The sequence below is a fragment of the Thamnophis sirtalis genome, unplaced genomic scaffold, assembly GCF_051295495.1.
Source record: "Thamnophis sirtalis isolate CommonGarterSnake01/CBP01778 unplaced genomic scaffold, rThaSir2_p1.2 scaffold_6, whole genome shotgun sequence".
Taxonomy (NCBI): Eukaryota; Metazoa; Chordata; class Lepidosauria; order Squamata; family Natricidae; genus Thamnophis; species Thamnophis sirtalis.
The window spans coordinates 122,705,012-122,711,394 of record NW_028261386.1 but is presented as its reverse complement, the minus strand read 5'-3'; the positions used below and the strand labels follow the sequence as shown (position 1 = coordinate 122,711,394).

Sequence of the window (6,383 nt, the reverse complement as noted above, 5' to 3'; positions counted from 1 at the left end):
GCGGTTTGAATCCCTAGCACCGTGTAACAGAGTGAGCTCCTGCTGCTTATCCCAGCTTCTGCAACCTAACCGTTCAAAAGCACTTAAAATTGCAAGTAGAAAAATAAGGGCCACCTTTGGTGGGAAGGTAACAGCATTCTGTGTGCCTTCGGTGTTTAGTCATGCCGGCCACATGACCACGGAGACGTCTTCAGACAGCGCTGGCTCTTCGGCTTTGAAATGGAGATGAGCACCACTCCCTAGAGTCAGGAACAACTAACACATATGTGTGAGGGGAGCCTTTACCTTTGAGAGAGAGGGGCGGAGGGAGGTATTATCCTATGATCACCTTTAATATTTTAACCTTTTGATGAAACAGGATGAATTCATTGAATTTAGTAAACCATGTTAGTTAGTCTTATCTGTTACCAGAAAACTGATATCAGCTCTCCTTTCAGCATAGTATTAATGAAGTACAGCTAATATAGAGCCGAGGTGGCGCAGTGGTTAGGGTGCAGTACTGCAGGCCACTTCAGCTGACTGTTATCTGCAGTTCAGCGGTTCTAATCTCACCGGCTCAAGGTTGACTCAGCCTTCCATCCTTCCGAGGTGGGTGAAATGAGGACCCAGACTGTGGGGGCGATATGCTGACTCTGTAAACAGCTTAGAGAGGGCTGAAAGCCCTATGAAGCGGTATATAAGTCTAACTGCTATTGCTATTGCTATTGGTTCAGCCCAGACAATCTCGTGGAGTGAAACTACCGCAGCTCCTGCAACCCTTTAAGTGCCGAGGTGGCTCAGTGGTTAGGGTGCAGTACTGCAGGCCACTTCAGCTGACTGTTATCTGCAGTTCAGCGGTTCTAATCTCACCGGCTCAAGGTTGACTCAGCCTTCCATCCTTCCGAGGTGGGTGAAATGAGGACCCAGACTGTGGGGGCGATATGCTGACTCTGTAAACCGCTTAGAGAGGGCTGAAAGCCCTATGAAGCGGTATATAAGTCTAACTGCTATTGCTATTGCTATTGCTAATGTGTGGTTAATTTATCGTTCATTTCTGTTTTAAACTGAGCATCATGCCATGAATGATACATAGCTGCTATATTGCTTTCTGAAATACTGCATAATAAAGTTTGCCTTCTAGCAGATCAGTGTAATTTTTGCACAATCATGTTTTTCTTATTTGAGAAAATAAGCTTTTCAAACGATTTGGTGAGTGGGGGGTGGGAGGGGAAAGGATGAATCTTTTGATTAAATATGGGTATAACTGTCAATCTCCCAGACTGTGACTTGTTTGTAAAGTAAGTTGGTCTCTATTCATGATTTGGCATTGTTTATTAACTGGCTGTTGATTGATCTTAGTTATTTTTCTTGTCAGTCAGATTACAATGATCTGGATATTCATACAGCTCTATTTCTGTGTGCTCCTTGGGTCTTGAACTTGGTTATTTTCTTGCAGATGTTTCATTACCTAACTAGGTAACATCATCCCCTACCTAGTTGAAGAGCCGAGGTGGCACAGCGGTTAGGGTGCAGTACTGCAGCCACTTCAGCTGACTGCTAGTTCTGCAGCTCGGCGGTTCAAAACTCACCGGCTCAAGGTTGACTCAGCCTTCCATCCTTCCGATGTGGGTAAAATGAGGACCCAGATTGTGGGAGCAATATGCTGACTCTGTAAACCGCTTAGAGAGGGCTGAAAGCCCCATGAAGCGGTATATAAGTCTAACTGCTATTGCTATTGCTACCTGGGTAATGAAACATCTGCAAGAAAACCACCAAGCTCAGAGAGCACCAAGGACCCCACAGTTAACTCTGAGCTATAAATCTTCTCTTCTATTCATATCCCTACATCTGTCCATAATGGTGCCCCCTTTTAATTCTTAAGATTCTTTTTTTTTTTCATGTAACCTATTTTGAGAATTATACCAGGTAAATAAATTATTTAAATCCAGAATCAGAGATACCATTAACAGTTATTTTGTAATGCTTTGGGGGTGTGGAGATGAGGGATATAATGCTGAAATAAGAATCAAGGATAGGTAAAATAAAAGTTCATTTAAATAAATATACATTCTTTTGTACATGTACTTATGTACATTCACACTATATAATTATTCAAAAATATGAAAATACAAAGGAAAAAAATAAAGCAGGCAAAACAAAGCTAAACAATAACATTAAAAAGTGCATTAAAGGGATAAAAATACATATTTATTCCCCCAGTTGAACACTGACAAATACATTGCAACAATAATAGATCTGTTGCAAAATAGATCCAAAATTTATAAACTTCTACATCTACTTGCAACCCAATTTTATCTGTCACACATTGTATATATGAAGAAAAAAAAATTAACAGGAAATAAATCATTTTAAGAGTGTAACCGTAACTAAAAAAGAAATGTCATGAAAACAAGCTAAAGTCTGGTGTAGCTCCTGAAGATTTTAAAATCTTTCCTTGTTAAACTGGAAAGCACAATACAGAATGTAGAGGATACAATGTCCGTGAGATAAGATGATATGTTTTGCATTTTTAAGAGATCATTTTATATACAATGGGCGATTTACAATGGTAACACAGCAGTAACGATTTTAAAGAACTGTATTTGCAACATGCAAGAAATGAATGGTGCCTCTTACTGCTCAAGTCCTTTGGGGCACATTAACATTTTCAAGGATATGCTGCTCATTAGAAAGATACCGTTAGCTAATACCAGACTAGAATAGAGAGGAACTGGCACTGACAATGCTTGCACGGCTGATATTTTATTAACTGTTGAATAAAATTTAACTGAATGTTCATTGGGCAAAGCTATGTGCAAAACATTGAACAATCTTTATTTTGTGTGTGTGTGTATGTGTGTGTGTGTAGTATTTGTGCTGATAAATAAATAAAGGGAGACTAGTATTTGAATCCCAGTAAGGGTATGGCTAGCTGATGAGAGCTAAATAGCTTGAAATACTGGTCTCCCTTTATTTATTTATCAGCACAAATACTACACAAATGTAACAAAGGCAACAGTAAAATATTGGGCTTTCTGTCTGGATGGTCTCTTGTGACGAGCCGATGGACAGAGAATGGAAGCAGTTAGCTTCCTCCCATAATTGGGGCATACTAGGGGTTGTGACTTTAAATATATACCTTTCTCCCTGGCTCAGCTGATAACGGAGGACAGCCTGTGGCTCAAGTGGTTAATACACTGCCTAATATACAATACAGCCCAGGTTCGAATCCCAATAAGGGTATGGCTAGCTGATGAGAGCTAAATAGCTTGAAATAGATCTATACTAGTCTCCCTTTATTTATTTATCAGCACAAATACTACACAAATGTAACAAAAGGCAACAGTAAAATATTGGGCTTTCTGTCTGGATGGTCTCTTGTGATGAGCCGATGGACAGAGAATGGAAGCAGTTTGCTTCCTCCCATAATTGGGGCATACCAGGGGTTGTGACTTTATGTATATATGTATGTATATGTGTGTGTGTGTGTGTGTGTGTGTGTGTGTGTGTGTATGTATGTATGTATGTATGTATGTATGTATGTATGTATATCAGAAATTTTAACAGGATAACAATTTATAAATAATATATACAGACATACACACATATACATCAGGGGTGAAATCAACTTACCTGCACTACTGGTTCACAAATGAGAGGGCGTGCGCTGGCTTTGCTAGCACCACCTTCAGCACATGCGCAGGACCTTCCACGCATGCACAGAGTGCCAAAAACAGGACATGATGATATCTAGGTGGGTGGGTGGAGCTTCCCTCTGCCTTTGCTACTGGTTCACCCAAAATCAGATAAAACCGGTTGCCTTTCACCACTGATATGCATACATACATGCATGCATGCATACATACATACATACATACATACATACATACATACATACATACCAATGGTGTGTTCCAGATCCTGTGCAACTGGTACGGTGCAACAGGGCTAGGCACCCACCACGTGCATGCATGTAGCACACATGCAGCGCATGCATGTCTACCCACTGCCCATGACACTCCAGCTGCTCGGCGGAGTGTTGTGCAGGCACCGTATGCTTTGTGCATGTGCGCAAATGCCCCAATTGGCTCACAATAGTGGTAAGGAGAGCGGGCAGGCAGGTGGGCCCTCCAGAGCACCATACTGGAATGGTACTTGGTGCTCCCAGCAGGCACCGGTACGCCCGTATCAGGGCATACCAGTCGTATCCCACCACTGATACACACACACACACACACACATGGTACACACACAGACACACACTTTTAAAAATTGCTCAATGTTTTTCACATAGCTTTGCCCAATGAGCCTTCAATTAATTTTTTTTTCAACAGTTAATAAAATATCAGCCGTGCAGAGAAGGCGCTCTGCTGATACCTTCAGCCAGGGCCCTGCATTTGATTTGGGTCCCAGGAGAAATGCTTTCTCTGCTGCATCTCCTGCCTTGTGGAACGTTCTGGCTTCTGAAATTAGATTTGACATTCCATCCCTTTTGACATTCCAGAAGGTCTTCAAGACCTGGTTATGTGATCAGGCCTGGGGCTCTCAGGGAACAAGATACGTGCTATAATGGTTTGAGGGGAGAATTAGTTTTAAGTTTCCCTGAGTCGCAAAGTTTATTTTCTGGCCCGGGGTCAATGACCTGTCACCAGATTTCTCTGTGAAGATAAAGTATCAGGCAAAATGTCAGCTGCTCTTATTTCTTTGGAAGAAAATGGACTAATGGAATTAGATCTGAGAAAAGGGGCAAACTAAGGATCGGAAAATCTATCCAAAGAAAAGTTTCCAAATAAACTGGAAGGGGGAGGGGTAACTTCTATGCCAGCTCTTCTGATATTTCTTTTCAGAAAATTCTTTTTTCTCAAAAAGTAACTTAAACTCTAATTGGGGTTCCAATTAGGTCCAGCATTTCTCTATAAGGATCAAGGAACACCCACTATATAATTTCATCTTTGTACTCCATTGCTATGTTCCCAAGAGATGGCGCTTATAGTTTACTCCGTTAACTTACAATACATTAAAATGTAAACTCACCATATGGACTAGAGCCATGTAGCATGCTAGGCTAAAATGTGGTTAACAAGCCTGTACTCATTGTGTCTGTGGAAAATTGCTTCCAATATCATTTGATGCAGATATACTGTATTTTTCGGAGTATAAGACGCACCGGAGTATAAGACGCACCAAGATTTTGAAGAGGTGATTAAACTGATAAGAACAGATACTACACTTGATCTTAGCCAAAAGGCTGAGAAGGGAGAAGAGGCAAATTTTAAAAAATGGTTTTGCACTCTGAAGACCTCCCAAAAATGGCCCATTTTTCGTAAAAACGGGCCCATTTTTGTCAAAAAAAAAAATGGCATGCATAGCCTTTAGGAGGCTTATAGAATGCTCTTGGGGGCTGGGGAGGCAAAAACGAGCAAAGAACAGCCTGTTTTTAACTCATTTTTGCCCTACCCAGCCCCCAGGAGCACCCTGGAAGCCTCCTAAAGGCTATGCACAGCCATTTTTGCAAAGGGGCGGGGTTTCAGGAGGCCAAAAATGCTGTATTCAGTGTATAAGATGCAGCCAGATTTTCACCCTCTTTTTTGAGAGAAAAAGGTGTGTCTTATACTCTGAAAAATATGATAATTCAGCTAAGGGAACTAAGTAAGCATATGAATCATACATCCATATCTGATGCAGGAGGGGGTGCACAGGTAAACCCACCAGTGGCTGGCCAGGTTAGGTGGTCTTAATAGAATGGACCTTATAAATTCATATTAGCTTGGCTTTTCATTCTAGTGCCCTGGAGTTCCAAAGTTGACTTTTAGCTGGAGTGAACTTTCTCTCCAACTTCCTCATAAGTATTAAAAATAGGGCTGAACAGTGTGGCAAGACCCTCTAAAGGAGGGGCACAGGAAGCCAGGCGTGGGTGTCAGATAGAACAGAGGTAAAACTGCTGACAGCTTAAGACATTATAGGAACTTCTCTTTTTTGTATTTTTCCTATGTACTTCGCTGTAACATTCCAAATGAACTTCTGCTTTTCGAAATGTCATGCTTGTCTCGTGTATGGAAATGCCTTGAGAATGCACAGTGTGGAACACGGCATAAAAGTAGCATCCTGGGCAGAGCCCAGGCAGTTCAGATTTTGGTCTGTGAACATGCTGAACTCGATGCATCAAATAAACCTGTTTCTCTCACCTTCGTGGTCTCAAGTCCTGGTCTTTCGTAAGTAGATTACAAACCTCAATCTGCTGCAACATATCCAGTCTTTATTTTGTAAGAGTTGATCTCTTGTCAATTGCTAATAATTGATCTAATATCATTTAGTCACATCCTCCATTCCAACATTGGTCTTCTAAATATAACTGTTTCCTCATATCTGCGTAATAGTGAGCAGATGGTATGAGAAAAAGTAAA

At 41.2% G+C, this 6,383-nt stretch overlaps 1 pseudogene; it reads right to left on the bottom strand.

Moving 5' to 3' along the window:
• Window positions 1-5,072: 5,072 nt before the first annotated feature.
• On the bottom strand, window positions 5,073-5,239 carry LOC148045176 (U2 spliceosomal RNA; annotated as a pseudogene).
• Between the last annotated feature and the right edge of the window lie 1,144 nt (window positions 5,240-6,383).